At 46.5% G+C, this 16076-nt stretch overlaps 1 long non-coding RNA gene across 3 annotated transcripts; it reads right to left on the minus strand.

The window, feature by feature from the left end:
* Positions 1–648: 648 nt before the first annotated feature.
* LOC135322418 (uncharacterized) lies at positions 649–15006 on the minus strand. 3 transcript variants are annotated; one of them, XR_010382981.1, is made up of 6 exons: positions 14211–15006; positions 13449–13558; positions 11502–11611; positions 5842–5959; positions 4049–4208; positions 649–999 (listed from the first exon to the last, which is right to left on the minus strand). It is a non-coding gene; the product is annotated as an uncharacterized LOC135322418 (long non-coding RNA). The 3 variants fall into 3 exon arrangements; XR_010382982.1 differs by lacking the exon at positions 5842–5959 and having other exon boundaries at positions 11502–11571; XR_010382980.1 differs by lacking the exon at positions 5842–5959.
* Between the last annotated feature and the right edge of the window lie 1070 nt (positions 15007–16076).

Here is a 16076-nt window from a genome sequence, read left to right on the forward strand (position 1 = left end):
CTGCAATGTCCCTGAGTCTACAAAGCCTCTGGTGGTGCTGTTCCTGTTAACACACCCTAGCTGGATTGGGCTAGTTAGGGACTGTAACTATTTTTTTAACATCGACGGTCACACGTTTCACCCTGGGAGAGGGAAGGATGGAGGATGTCACAGCCTCATGCCTTCAGCTGATTTTTAACTGAACCAAGCCTTGCTTTCAACACTGTAATCCCTCTCACTATAAAAACAGTGACATCATCAAGCACCGCCATCATAACACGTGAAAGTGTTCAAGGTACTTACCTGGGGCAGAAACACTGAGGGAGGAGACGGAAGCTCGCTCAGCACTGACGCTCCATTTTACCGACTCCACCAGGAGAAGCTGGGGTTTACAGCCGGAGGCACTCAGCCGGGGGAGCAGCGCAGACACCACTGAGCTGGTCCCCAGGGAGAGGGAAAGGGAGAGGAGGGCAGCCCCTGGGTCGCGGGGCAGGGAAAGACGGGGGGGGACGCGGGCTGTAGCCCCGCTCGGAGGCCAGCCCCAGCCCCAGCCGCCCGACCCATCCGGGTCCGCAGACCCCGCCCGCCAGGGACACAGTCCGCCCAGGGGCGGGGACGGCCTGGCGGCCGAGGAGAGGCAGCCCGGGAGGAGAGGACTCGCGGGTGGGAGAGGGGAAAGGGACGCCAGCCACGGACACAGGGGAGCCCGGCTGGGGCGAGAGGCGGCAGGTGCACACCTGGCCCTGGACAGCTGTGGCCGGGGCGCCGGGGCAGGAGCAAATGTCCTACCGGGCGAAAGAGCTGAGCAGCCTTTGGGGCCGATCCCCGGCTCGGAGCTGGAGCTTCCAACCCTCATTCCAGCTGGCAAAGACTGCGCATGCGCAGGATGGCCAGAGATCCTCTCCGAGTTCTGTGAGAGAAGGTGGGGAAGCAAGGGACGGAGAAGATGGGAGGAGGACGGGAGAAGGGGAAAAGTGGAGGAAGAGACATGGACAGGAGGAGCAGAGAGAAGGCAGGGATCTGGAGGGTGGAGGAGAGTAGCAGAGATGGAGAGAAATAGTTTTAACTCTGGGGGCATCCTGAAGGAGGCAACAGTCCTGCCTCTGCACACTTCTCTAACCCTTTAAGGCCCGCAGCTCATATTTTACCTCCCTGGTCCAGCCCTCCAGCCGAGGCCTCTGCAGAACCCCTATGGGGATCACACCCGTTGCTCCCAAGTGGAGCTGGGTTTCTCTTGCTCTGGGAACCAAGCACCCGCAGGTGTTGTCGCTCAGAACTACCTTGGAAAGAGTACATATTCCCCTTTTACATGCTGGGACACAGGCAGGCAAGATGTCTGCCTTACCTCCACTGTCCCAGGTGTTGTGCTGGCGGGGAGCGGGAGGTACGAGGTCAGATCCGAGAAGGAGCATACTGCCTGAGTGTTGGTGCATAGTCCCCATCCTTCCAGGGTAAACCACACCCCACCCTCGGGGAACCATCAAGGGCACACAGTATGTCCCTGGGTGTGGGATAGCTGCCCTCAATTCCAGTGCCCAGCTTGCTAGGAAGATAGGAGTGTTACTGAGTCCAAATTCATTCTCCTTAGTGCAGGACAGGCCAGTAAGTTGGGAGACCAGGTTTTGGGGCATGGAGTAGCAACTTTCTGTAGACCTAGATGGCAAACTAATGTCCTGGAAAACCATCTCCCCAAGTCAGAAATCAGGCTCCTTTCCTACGTGCTTGGTTGTTGCAATCTTCTTGGTGTAGGAATTCTTTGTTGTTAGAATCCTTTGTTCTTGCAGCTATCTGCCTGGGTCAGATCCCTGTAAACCTCCAACAAAACAAACGTTATTTTCTATTATGTAACTTGTTATCTTTATATGAATGGAAAAGTGTTAAATATCCTTAAAGGTCAGAGCCTTCAAAATAGGCTCTCCTGTATATTTTGGCTCTAGGCAACATTGTTTTACAAGCAAGATGAAGCCTAGGAGACAGAGCACAGGGTTACAGTCAAAGGAACAGATCTAATATGGAGTCAGATTTGTTCTTTTCTATTACCAGGGCAGAAGACACTTGAGGTTTTAAATCCCTTTAAGTTAAAAATAAGTAATACTTTAAAGGAATTTACATACATAGGTCGGAATGTGCATAGCATATCTGCAAAACACACAAAGGATTGTAAACAGTGGCATCTCCAGGGAGGGCTGAAAGAAGAGAAGATGAGGGAAAACTTCTTTCACTTGTGTATTTTTGTGCTCTGTTTGAATTTTTTTAACCACATGCATGTATTTCTTTTTCAGTTAAAAAAAGTGTAATGGAGCAAAGGAGTAGCAAGCTCAGCAAATACAGCAGCCATGGAATCACTGAGCCATCAATTTTGATTTTAGCGAGGAAGTATTTATTGACTCTCTCCTATGTGCCCAGTGCTGTTTTAAGACTTCTTTTATTTTTTTTTTATAAAATAATAAAGTGCTATTCCTCACCCCTGCCCATGGCTGGTGGAAAACCAACTGAGTTTTTATTGAGTTGTTTTCCAAGAAGTAGAGATCAGTTATAAACAGAACACATCTTCAGGGCAAAACAGGCGGAGTGGTTTTCCAGCAGGCTAGATAGCTATGAAGGGTTTTCAACAGAGGCACACAGAGGCTGAGAGAGAAAGCCTCCAGGACCCTACGAAAAGCTGCCCAAACTGCCTTCTCCATGGCACTACTGAAATAGGAAAGAAAAAATCTGACTCCATACTAGATCTGTTCCTTTGACTTTAACCCTGTGCCCTGTTTCCTAGGCTTAGTCTTGTTGGTTCTGCACCTTTTGTAAAACAATGTTGCCTAGAGCCTGAAATATACAGGAGAACCTATTCTCAAGGCTCTGACTTTGAAGGATATTAACACTTTTCTATTCACATAAAGATAACAAGTTACAGAATAGAAAATTACATTTGTTTGTTGGAGGTTTACACGGATGTGACCCAGGTGAAGAGCTGCAAGAACAAAGGATTCTAACAACAAAGAATTCATACACCAAGTTTGCAACAACCAAGCATTCCCACTTCCCATTTTTAATAAAAGAAGAGCCTGAAATCTGACTTGGGGTGATGGTTCCTCAGGACATTATTCTACCATTTCTCAGCTGGCTTTCCAAATTAAAGTCGCTATTTCTTGCCCCAAAACCTGGTCTCCTGATTTATTGGCCTGTAATGCACGAGCAGAACAAGCCTGGACTCGGAAACACAGACATTGAAAGTACCCATTTGGTATATTAAATGACCTGCTTCTACTCATCTTCCTGACGTTTTATTCTCTTGAACACTCCTGCTATTTTTATGAAAAACCTGTCATGTGGACACATTTCCACCTCTAGCCACTACCCTTCCAGGTAAGAACTGATGCCAAGAAGGCAATGGAAGTTGCTAGAAGGTATTACATGGACAAAATAGAGCAGAAGTGGGTTCTGGCTGATGTTCAGGAGCAGGCTGGAACACCTGACAAGATGTTATAAGTACGGATAGACAGCTGGGCACCAAAGGAGAAGCTTCTAAACTTCCATGAGGGACTTGTTGGATAGGAAGTAAAAGTCCCAGACTATAGCTAGGATCCCACCACGAGCTTCCTGGGTGAGTCTGGGCAAGTAATTTAAAATCTCTAGGCCCGTGCTGTCCAACATGGGAGCCACCAGCAACATGCAGGATTATGAAGTTATTCTGTAGCCAGACAGAATTATAAAAAGACATTTTATTGCAAAGGCCCAGCAGGTATAATATTTAAAAACGTTATTGGTTATCTTGACCTAACGAGTTATTTTTGTATGTGTAGGTTTCTGTGGTTTGTAAGGCCTGTGACTAATGATTCCGTTACAGTGATGTATTTTGAAATTATAAGTTACTAGACACAGTATCCTCATATCACAGGTGAAAAAACTGATCCACATAAGCAAGGTGATCTGACTTATTAGTTATGAGCAGGGGCTCTTGGGCCAGCCTGCCTGAGTATAAATTCTCACTCTGCCTCCAGGGGGTTCTGTGTGAATCTTGGACAAATTATTGTTGTTTTTGTTGTCGTTGTTATTATTTGTGCCTCTTTTTCCTTACCTTTTAAGTAGCGAGGAATATGTGGACTCTATCTCCTACTGTGTTGGCAGGATTAAATGAGTAAACGTCTGTGCTGCCCACTTCCCTGGGTTTCAGCATTCTCCAGGCAATCAGTGCCAAACTCAGAGGCATTCTCCACTGTCTTCGTCAGTCTGGGATGCTGTAACAAATTACCGCGTGTCGGGTGGCTTAAACAACCAGCATATTCCTTATGGTTTGGAGGCTGAGACTTTCAAGGTCAATGTATCCTTGAGAGGATTGCCAGCTCGAAGATGGCTGTCTTCCCAATATCTTCATATCCCAGAGAGCAGAGAGAAGCAAGCACTCTGGGGGCTTGCATAAGAACACTAATCCCATTCATGAGGGCTCTACTCTCATGACCTCATTTTATCCTACAAATCACCTCCCAAAGGCCCCGCCTCGCAATACCATCACCCTGGGAGATGGGGTTTCGACATACGGATTTTGAGGGGATGCAAATATTCAGTCCACACATCGGCTAAGTCTCCCCAACATGCAGTCATCAAACCTGTAGCTAATTTCAAAGTAATATTTATATCTCTCTGCCCATTTCCATTCCTACATCCACTATCACTGAAGCCCTGTTACATTTTATTCCTTATTTTTCTTGTAGAGATTTAATTGATTCCTCTAACTCCAATGCTCCCCTCGCTCCAGTCTGCTTAACAGCCCTGCCAGGTAAGTCTTCCTTAAAACACCTTCCCATTTCACCTGGTTGTTTTTTAGGTTTAAATGTCAGAATCCTCTCCACACCCCATCCTATACCTTTAATCCGTTACACTACGGCTCACTATGTTATTTTCCTTTTACCAATGTAAGAAATTTCCATAAGCTTAAGAGCTTAAACCAGCACAGATTTATCAGCTTATGGCTGTGGAGGTCAGAGATCCAACACAGTTCTCACTGTGCTAAATTCAAGGTAGCAGCAGGTTTCCTTCCTTCTAGAGGGTCTAGAAGAGAATGTTTCCTTGTTGTTGTTTTTTTTTTTTCCAGTTTCCAGAGGTAACCCACCTTCCTTAGCTTGTGCCCCATGACTTCCTCCATTTTCATGGTCAGCAGCCTTTCTGAACATTGCTCTATGGCTACACCTCCCTCTGAATTTAAACTCAGCTGGAAAATGTCCTCCATTTTAAGGACCGCTGTGAATACATTCGGCCCACCTGGACAATCCAGGCTACTCACCCTATTGTCTCATCTCAGGATCCCCTTGTCCCATCCAATTCAGGCATTATGGATGTGGCTGCGACACTCACCTGTGTAACATTTCCTCTCATGAGCATTTTATGGTTCAAGGCACTTATGAATGACTTTTTGTTTTTCTTCCTTAGCCTTTCTGCATTCAGTATGTCTGGTGGATTATATGAATCCTTTATTTGTTCCCCTGCACTAATCTTTAATAATGTATCATGGGTTTAAAACGCTAACTGATAGACAATTTAGAAGACAGAAATCCTCTAAGATTTTTGTCCTAAAATATCTGTCATGCATTTTGCCATGTACAGTAACATGTCACAGGTGGCTACCCTGTGGCCGGGGAGGGACATGATTCTGCCATCACACTCCCCTCATTTTCACCAATGTGCTGATCACCTATCCAAGGCTCTATGCTCCCCGCTTCACTCACTTCCTCCTCCTTTCCATTGACTACCCTGTTCCCATCACTTCCTTCATTCAGCACATCAGGATTTCATGACCACATTCTTCTCTAAATGGAAAGGGTATCTTGAATCTAATGTCTGAAAACTCTTTTTACTGTATATGCACACACTGACCTTCACATAACCCCGTCCGGCTCTTTATTTTCCTAGAATCTCCCAGAGGAATCAGTTCCATGATGATGGTGATGATGATGATGATACTGACAATGATGACAGGGACCTCTCAAGGATTCTGATAAAGAGGGAATCAATAAAGGGAGGGAATCATTGCAAAATTGCCCCAGAGACAGGCTTAAATGTAAATAACTGCTATAGTGTTTAATGAAATTGACTAATATATAACTATTTTTAAAACTTTATATCACTGAATTTAAAATTTTAACGGGAATTCTCATTCACCAGTAACCAAGATTCAACTCTAGGACCAAAGTCTAAGGATTTTGATCTTCTAACAAATTGTCCACTAGCCTTTTAAACACGTGATCCTTTTAAAAACTTAGTGCTGGGCTGAAAATAAGCAGGATTCATATAATCTCACCAGACACAGTGAATGTGGAAAGACTAAGGAAGAAAAAAAAAAGCCATTCATAACGTCTTGAACTTCACGTTGCTCACAGGAGAAAATGTTAGCCAAGGTGAGTGTCACATCAACATGACGCCTGAGTGGGATGGGGAAGCTGATCTTCCTCATCAGACACTTATGCTGATTTGTTAGATGCCAACACAGTTTCCTCATTGGATTTGCTTCTAACAAGTATGGAAGAATTTACGTTCTACCAAAAGCAGTCTAAACATTTTCCCCTGCTGTCAGGTCTCTGGACTGAATGTCCCCACAAGAAGGACATGAATATGCTTCATAGGGAATTCTTCCTGAGAAGCAACAGGATTTTCGAGGGCAGAACTGCAGGCCCCCCATGGAGGGCTGGAGGAGGGCTACAGGGGGCACTGGAAAAACAGCAGGAGTGAGTTCAGATACTACCGCTCAGGTCGCCAAAGACAGCATTGCTATCTCTGAGGATATGACATTCTCCCAAAAGTTCCATGAGTGAACTGTGAACACTAAGCAGGTTGTTAAGAAACAGCAGCACATAATTTGCGTCACAACTCAATTACAGTATGTTTTGATATTTGGAAAATAATTAGCCCATTGTCCTTTGAAACTGCAGCAGTAGCAATAGAAATAAAAAAGGCTGAGCCGTCTTGGAGACAACAATCAATAAACAATTCTAAATCTGCAGGATTCCTTGACGATATGCAAGCAATGAGCTAGATGTGTCTTGCAGATAGCTCTTACTGCAGGGCGCTGTCCTGCAAAGCATAGAACTAGATTTCTCAGCAGACAGAGGGAACCAAGTCAAGATTCCAAACCTTCAGAGATTTACTATATGGCAGGAAAGATCACAAGTACATCCAGCCAAATATGAATAAATGTAATCAAATATTATCAAATGTGATTGGAGCACAGATGAAACAGAAATTCCTTTCACCTGGGATCTAGAGAGACTTCTTCAGAAAATGTGGCTTTGGAGATGGCCAAAGACATGGGTGGAATTTTGGCAGAACAGGATGTAAGGAATTTTAAAACTGATTCTAAAATTCATATAAAAATTCAAAGGATCCCAAATATCCAAAACAATTTTGAACAAGAAAAACAAAGTTGGAAGACTTGCACTATCTGATTTTCAGCTTTTTTTTTTTTTAAACTACAGTAATCAGAAAGTATGGTGTTGGTGTAAAACAGGAAAATAGAATAATGGAGCAGAATAGAATGTTCAGAACTAAACCAACACTTATATAGACAATTGATTCTCAAAAAGGATGCAGTGGAGAAAGGATCTTTTCAACAAGTGGTGCTGGAAGAATTAGAGAGTGTTATGCAAAAAAAAAAAAAAATGAACTTTGATCTACACCTCACAAAATATACAAAAATTAACTCACAATGGATCATAGATCTTAATAGGAAATCTAAAACTACAAAACAGCTAGGAGAAAAAGCATAGGCTTAAGCTTTATAACCTTGGGTTTGGCAAATATTTCTTTGCTATGACACCAAAAGTATAATCTATTTTAAAAAGAAACTGATAGAGTGAACTTTATCAAAATGAAGACTCTTCAAAGTTGTTCTAAACACTGCTAAGCAAATGAAAAGAGAAGCCATAGACAGAAGCTATTTGCAGATCATATATCTGATAAAGGTCTCTCTTTGTATCTGATCCAGAATAAAGAGGTCTCAAAACTCAATAATAATGCAAACACCTGAATGAATGAATGATACCAGAAAACACACTTCAGTAAAGATATCCAGATGGATAATAAGCATATGAAAAGATGCTGATTAAAGATGCCATTAGTCATTAGAGAAATGCTTTTAAAAACCACAGTGAGATACTAGTACACATACATACAAGAATGAATACGATTAGAAAGACCGACCTTACAAAGTGCTGGTAAGGAAGTAGAGCAAGCAGAGCTGATACACACCACAAGGAATTTACAATAGTACAACCATTTTGAAACAGTCTTTTACAGTTTCTTTAAAAAAGGTAAATACCTATCTACCATATAACCCAGATATTCCTCATCTGGTGCTTTAGAAAAGAAAAGCATATGTCCTTATAAAGACTTGTAACCAAATATTCACTGCAATTTTATTTATAATAGCTCAAGTTGTAAATAACCCATGCATCCATCAAGAAGTAAATGGAGAAACAAATGATGGTCTATCCAAACACTGCTCACAACAAACTATTCAGTAAAAACTCAGCACAAATCAATACTCTGCTATAAGACAAATAAGCTATTAATACAGCAACACAGATGACTCTCAAAATAATTACACTGAATGAAAGAAGTCAGACAACATAGAGTAGATACTGCATGAATCCATTCATACAACGATGTTGAAAATGCAGACCAATATGTTGTGATGGAAAGCAGATCAATGGTTTCCAGGGGAAGAGATGGGGAGGGAGGGAGGGACAACAAATGGCAGGAGAGAAGCTTTGTGGGTGATGGGTATGTTCACTCTCTTGAATGTGGTCATGGTTTTTTGGGGATATACTTATGTCAAAACTTATTAGCTGTACACTTTATACCTGTGAAAATTACTTTGCCAAGTATACCTCAAAGCTGTTTTAAGAAAAAAGGCACTTCAGTCCTGATCCACCTCAGCGCCTGATTGGAGCGACATGATCAGTCCCTCACCCTGTTTGCCTAACAGGAAGGTAGAAAACCTCTCACGGAAAATAACATATGGATTTTTCATTTGCAATGTCTGCCATGTAATAAAGAATTTCAAGACATGCAACATGTCAAGACTATATAACGGATAATATGAGAATAAGAAATATTAGACAAAGGATGCAAACCCCCAGGTGATGTAGGCATCAGAGTTACCAATAAAGGCTATGAAATACTTTTAATATATTCAAGAAAATAAGGAAATTATGGGAGAATAGATAACAGGGTAAAGACTTTCACCAGAGAAATATACTGGAATGTATTTTTAAGAGAAATCAAACAGATACACTAGAACTGAAGCTTTCAGCTCTGGAAACAGGTAAACAGAGCTAATTAGGATCCCTTTTAAGTAAAACTTTCAGTAATACCGGGTAAAATACAACAACAAATGTAACACAGAGCTAACTATGGAAAGAGAAGTTCCCAGGTGACAATACAAAGAGGACACTTAAAGCCCAGAGTGGTAATCTTGTGAGCTGATGCCACCACACCATGGAGGGAAGGGGTTTTATTCTGCACATAGAGATACAATGTCCATTTAGGAAAAACGGTCCATACCAGATGTAGAATACTCTTCCTTTATATCTATATAGTCAGAGACAGAGATGTAAAGTGGCAGCAGAGGTCACAGTGACACAGGGCCCTGGGCCAAGGAGTGTGAACACCTCTGCAAGCTGGGAAAGGTAGGAGGACGAATCCCTCCCTAGAGCCTCGGTGTGGAACGTAGCCTTGGCCACACGTTGGTTTTAGCCCACTGACAATGACTTTGCACTTCTGCACAATAGAACAGTGAGACGATGAATGTGTATTGATTTAAGCCACTGAGTCTGTGGTCCTTTGTTACAACAGCAAAAGGAAAGAAACTCAGGAACCAACATGAACATGAACCCCAAGCTGCCTGCTGTGCTGGCAGGAAGTTCTTTGTCTCTGATCCTGAGGGAGACTCCTGTCTTCTGGCAGCATCCACAAACTACCTCATGCTAACTTGACAGCTTGCAGATGGTTAAATCTTAACCCTGCACAGTTCTTGATATTTAGTTAATAAAAATGATGGTGTCATCATGGGTATTTTTCCATCTTTTAAATACCCTTCAGTCTTCTAATAAAGCTACCTCTAATTGAGAGACAGTGTAAATAGTTTTCAATCTTCATAATAAATTACTGTGGTTTTATTTGGTTATTTAAATTATGAATAATAATATTCACATTAGTAAAAGTTATTAAAATCAACATTGTTTAATGAAAATATCATTTCTTTTTGCATGAACATGTATTAACTACAATAAATGTCCCATGCTTTGTTCTACGATTTACTGTTAGAGCCTTAAAGAATAATATTTTCCTCAAAAGATATTATGGCAAAGGGATTTCTTTTGGTGGAACAGTTCCTACATCAAATCTGGTGCATGGCTCAGGCCACTGGGAACCTAGAGATGATAGATATTAGGAGGCATTATAAACACAAAATGATTTTTAAAGGAATTAAACAACTGGATGTGTGAAAACAAAGAATCTGAGAATATTCTAGTGAAATAAATGTATTTTTCAGCTTAAGCAAGACACTGGGTGAATAAATCTAAAATGAAAAAACCACCCAGAGATCAGCAGTGAGTCATGCATGCAGTGTGACTGATCAAAACCAAGTTGTTTCCAAACCAGTGTGCAGGCTTGATGCCTTCATGAATCAAGTCTGTGTGGCACCAGGCCATCTCGAATACATGTTGATGAGGTATTTATAAGCCCTTCACCATCCCAGCACAAAGCCCACACATGAGCCACAAGACCATCACCTACAAATCTGCAAAACACACAGCATGGTGTATAGCACTTTTCTTGTTCAGTAGCCGGTGGCAGGGCACTGTGAGCAGACAGAGATACAGGGACACAGAGACACAGAGGCACTTCCCCTCACTCAGCTGATAACCTTCCGTGCATTCCTGGGGACAGGATTGTCATAAAATGCACCATGGATTGATCCTCCTCCTAGGAAAGGAACGGTAGGTCTGTCCTCAGGTTGGAGCAAGGGTGGCCGGAGGATCTCAGAAGAGCTGTTTCAGCACAACCAATAGAATTTTCGGCCACCGTGACCACGAGAGACAGGTCTCCTGCCATCCCGGTAGGCACTTGGGCTCCTGACAAAAGCTGGGCTCAGTAAAGGCTTGAGTAGAAGGCACAGACCTGAGGGATGCCCCAGCAAGAGACAGGAGGTAGGGCCTGGTTTATACTGCTCTGGGTGTATCCCAGCCTCATCCGAATACGAAATCAGAAATTTGCAAAACAGCAGAGCTGGGATGGATCATCTACTCCAGACTCCTCACATTACAGTTTAAAGGGTGGCAGCCCTGGGAGGCAAAACAACGTGCTAAAGGCAGAACGTGGAAGAGGCAGCGCGAGATAAAATGCACCGTGCCAACCCCTGTTCAAGGATGCTGACACTGAGTGTGGGGCCAAGGTTTCCAACGAGGAGAATGAGACAGTGTAAATACTTTGTTCCCCCCAAAACCCCAAATATTTTTTAATGGCACAAAACTCACCTTAACTAGCTCTCTTCTGAGGGCGCTCTCTTCTGCTTCTTCGTCTTTCTGTCTGTCTCCATTTCTCTCTCTCAGACAAAAACACATACAATTTTGTGAAAGGGGACTTCCTGCCATACAAAGACAAAATTCATATCTTCAAAAAGACACCTGACAAAGCACGTTTCTCAATTCAAGTTTTGTGTGGGGTCTGGGCAACTGGCTTATTTTCTAGAACATTCGGTGGTTCGAAAATCAGATCATCTTCCCCAAAGGAAGAGTTCTGGTCCGTGTTGATGAAGTTGGGGATGTCACATTTGATGAGCAAGTTCGGCTCCTCCTCTGGCCACCTGCTGCATCTGATGGCTTCCTGGAGCCGAACATCACTGTCAAGGGCTATGGTTGTGATACTAGCTTTGGCCTTGTCGAAGTGGCCCACTTCATTGACGTAGCAGTGAAAGATGGACCTAGATTCGTCATTGACCTGCCAGAGAACATCTGGGGCACCAGCGGTCTCCCAAAGTCTGACACAAATCTGTTCAGTCTGAATCTGTTCTCGGGAGACACTGCATTGCTATAAAGAAAACCAAAATAAAATATCGCTCACACTCTAGCTCGGTGACCTGAAGAATCATAGTTTTTGCCATCTACTGAGAGCAAACCCCTGCAGAGAGCATGCTGACAAGCACTGGAAGTGAAAGACATCACTTCTGAACACATACAATTACACCCAAGGCAAAAGTCTCAAGTGAGGACCCTTGGACAATCCTGAAAAGACATCGCTCCCTGAGAATCCTCAATATTGGTGTCTCGCACACCAGTGTTTCTCAGTGGGAGAATCAGATCATCTTCATCAGATTTAGTTAAAGTGCTTCTTAAAATGCAGAATTCTGGTGTGCACACCCTCAGAGTCTCAGAGGTAAGGACGGGTAGTCTGTATTTTCATAGCCACCAAGATCACTAAACATGCTCAGGTTTAGCAGAGCGGTCTACATCGGGTCACCTGAGCATCGACAATGCTGTCTCATGTGGTGGGGTGGCCATGTGTGTCAGGGTGCTGTCCTACACACGTGACTCCCCTGATTCTCAAAACTCACAGTGCAGCCCCATTGGGCAAGAAATACCACCATTTCACAATGCATACTCAAGGCGCCCGACTGACAGATACAATCAGTGATAGGAGAGGGGACAAAACTCAGCTTCCTGATACCTTCTTTCACTTACTGTGGGACAAATGATCAATTCAATGGTAATAAATTAGTGAATGAGTGAATAAGATGACTCGTTAGTCCCACGAGTGCCTGGAAGAGCGAGCCTGGGCACACTGAGAACCGTAACAGCCCATCTACGTAATTGCCATCCTCCCCAGATCTATGTAAAGGTTACTACCACGCAGGCAGTGTCTCCTGAAGGGCAAGAATCATGTCTGAACACACTCTCAAATCCAGAACAGAACCTGACAACAATTAGGCTCTGGAGTCTGTGTTTAGCGAGTGTGGAATCTCAGTGATTTCAGCTCTTAGACCTTGCCTTCCCATCCCACCCCTCATGACATGGCCCCTAAGACCAGTTCTTTCAGGGCTGGGGCCACGGAAACCATTTACAGGACTGGAAGAATCTGATCATATAAACCATCCCCCAGATTATCATCAAGTGTCACCTGCATTTCAGGGATCAGTAATTCCAGAAGCTTTGCAGTTCAGGCAGCTGAGGGATTTTTATATCAGCTCTGTCTTCTACTGTGACTGCCTGGGTGACATCCGACAAGGAATTCTCAAAAGCCTGAGCTTTTCCTTTCAGGAATAATCTAATTAACAAATCTCGCTGACCACTCAACCAATGTGATGTGAAGATCACTGATTTACACAGGAGTACAACATTCACTAGGTCGTGGATTTAGAATCAGAGAAAAATCATTTGAGAAAGATTGACAGAATTTAGCTTTAATGCAAATTTAAGTATTCTTACCTTTCAGTAAATCATCTTCCCCTACTTATCACTTCACCCAAGTTTAAAAGATATTTGAGAACAGGGATGAGTGTGCCAGCAATCTGTGACCCAATAACCTAAAATGTCACCTAGGAAAAAGAGGGGAGTAACACATTTTTAAAAAGCATGGTGAGGATGGCGGGGCCATCCCCCAACTCCACACTAAGGAGCTCTGAGTAATAGCTTTCCTGCCTGCCTGGGGCATCAGCTGATGTGAAAACCCACCCAGAAACCTCACTGTCCAGCAGCTCTTCCGTAACACAGGCTACACTTCCTCAGAATTAAGAATTGGGTCAAGTAACCCCTTCGCTGAAGAATAAAGACAAAGGAGAACAAGAGGTTTCTGCAGCTCCCCAGGGGAGAGCCCAGACCTTGGGCTGCATGCACTGCGCCCACCTCCCAGGAGAAGAATTAACTGGAGAAGGGCGTTCTGCGAAACTGGGGCAGCAAAGTTTGATATGGGAACAAATTGACCAGCTGGCCAGGGACAGCCCCCTTCGTCGCTGCCTTGGCAGCTGCCTCCGCCCCCTCAGCACAACCTGCCCACCTCCAGTGGCTAAGCTGTCAGGGAAACTGTGCTTTGGGACCTGGGGCAAAAGAGGCTGCCCCCAGGCCAAGCTGCGGAAGAGATGGGAGCTAAACCACCAGCTCCCAAGCGGCAGGCTCCATACCCCAGCCAACACCCCGCCGCCCCCTCACCCTACTGCAACCCCGGGGCAATATGACCCGGAGAAACGTGACCTGGGAACGAGGGTCGGCCACGTCAGGCCTCCAGAGAGATGGGAGCTTATCCTCCACCTCGCCAGGGGCAGCCCCTCTCTCCTCTCCAACACCTGATCTCACCGCGCCCACCTCCCAGGAGCAACCTGACCGGGTGTGGGGTGTCAGGCGAATCTTGCGCGGGAGAGGCCATCCCCAGGCCAGGTCAGTGGAGAGGAGAAGAAGTGGCCCCATTAGGACGGGCAGCCGGATATCGCAGCTGCCTCTGCCCTTCGACCGCATCGCGCCCTTCTCCCAGGAGCAAGCTGACCTGGAGACGGGCATCCGGCTTCTTGGGCAGCAGAGGACGCCCCCAGGATTGGCAGAGGGGAAGAGGAGAGCAAATTGACAGGCTCAGCGCTGCAGGTCTTCTACCCCCGCCGTCGCCACCCCCGCACCTTAAAGGCACCGCCCAGGGCACCCCTCCCCCAGCAGGTTGAATGGGACAGGTGTGTCTGGTGATCTGGGGGAGGAGAGGCCACTCCCACACCAGGCAATCGGGGAGACGGGAGCCAATCCACCAGCTCCCCAAGGCAGCCACCTACCCCCGCAGCAGCCACCTCTCTTGCCCCCTGACCTCACGGTGGCCTCCTCTAGGGAGCAGGCTGACCTGGAGATGGACGTCCGGCGAACTTGGGACAACAGAGACAGCCCTCAGGGCAAACCATGGGGGGAAATGGGAGCAAATGGACTGGCTCCATGGGAAAACCTGCCGCTGCTGCCACCACCCCCAACGTACCACGCCCGCCTCCCGGGGTCAGGCCGACTAGGATACACGTGTCCTGTAACCCAGGGCAACAGAGACCGCCCCTAGGACAAGCCGCGGGGAAGATGGGAGCAAATGGGCCCGCTCCCCCGATGCAGGCCCCCGACCCCCGCCACCCGTGCACCCTGACTACCCTGCCTCCCGCCCCCAGCAGGCAAAGTGGGACAGGGGTGTCCGGGGACCTGGCGCAGCAGAGGCCGCCTGCAGGCCACGCGGCACAGACATGGGAGCTAATACACAAGCTACCCCGGGGCAGCCTCCCTATCCCCGCAGCCACCACCTTACCAGCCCCCTGACTCCACCGCACCCATCTCCCAGGTGCAACCTCACCTGGAGTCGGACCGCAGGCAAATCCCCGGCGGCAGAGGTCGCCCTCAGGCCAGGCCGCGCGGGACAGAAGAAATGGAGCTACTCCCTGAAACGGACCCTCTCCCCCTGCAGCCGCCGCCGCCGCCTCCCAGGGGCAAGCTCACCTGGAGACCGGCGTCCCGCCTCTACGGCAGCAGAAGCTGCCACTGGCTCCGCCGCAGGGGAGAGCTGAGCGAACTGACCGGCTTCCGCGCGGCAGCCCCCCTAACCCCGTGGGCCCCGCACATTAATGGCAACGTCCCCACTCAGCAAGCTGAGCGGGACAGGCGTGTACGGTGACCAGGGGCAGCAGAGGCCGCTCCCAGGCCCGGCAGCCGGGAGAAGGCAGCTATTCCAACAGTTCGCCAGAGGCAGCCGCGCTCCGCCCCCCTGTCGCTGCCGCTGCCCCCTGACCTAACCGCCCCACCTCCCAGGAGCAAGCTTACCTGGAGTCCAACATCTGGCGAATCTCCAGTGGCCAAGGCCCCCCCCAGACCAGGCTGCAGGGAAGAGAAGAAATCGACAGGCTTGCCCGGGCAGCCTCCCACGCACCGCCGCCTCCGCCGCCCCAAACGATTGGACTAGCCTCCCGGGGTCAGGCTGACTGCGAGGATGTGCACTTGCCTTCTAATCCTGGCCACGTGCCTGAGCACCTCCCTGCATCCCTACACTCCCTGCACCTCTGCACCCCTGCCACTATCTGCACTTCTGCACTGCCTGCACTTCTGCACCCC

This window comes from Camelus dromedarius, chromosome 11 (genome assembly GCF_036321535.1).
Source record: "Camelus dromedarius isolate mCamDro1 chromosome 11, mCamDro1.pat, whole genome shotgun sequence".
In the NCBI taxonomy this organism is placed as follows: domain Eukaryota; kingdom Metazoa; phylum Chordata; class Mammalia; order Artiodactyla; family Camelidae; genus Camelus; species Camelus dromedarius.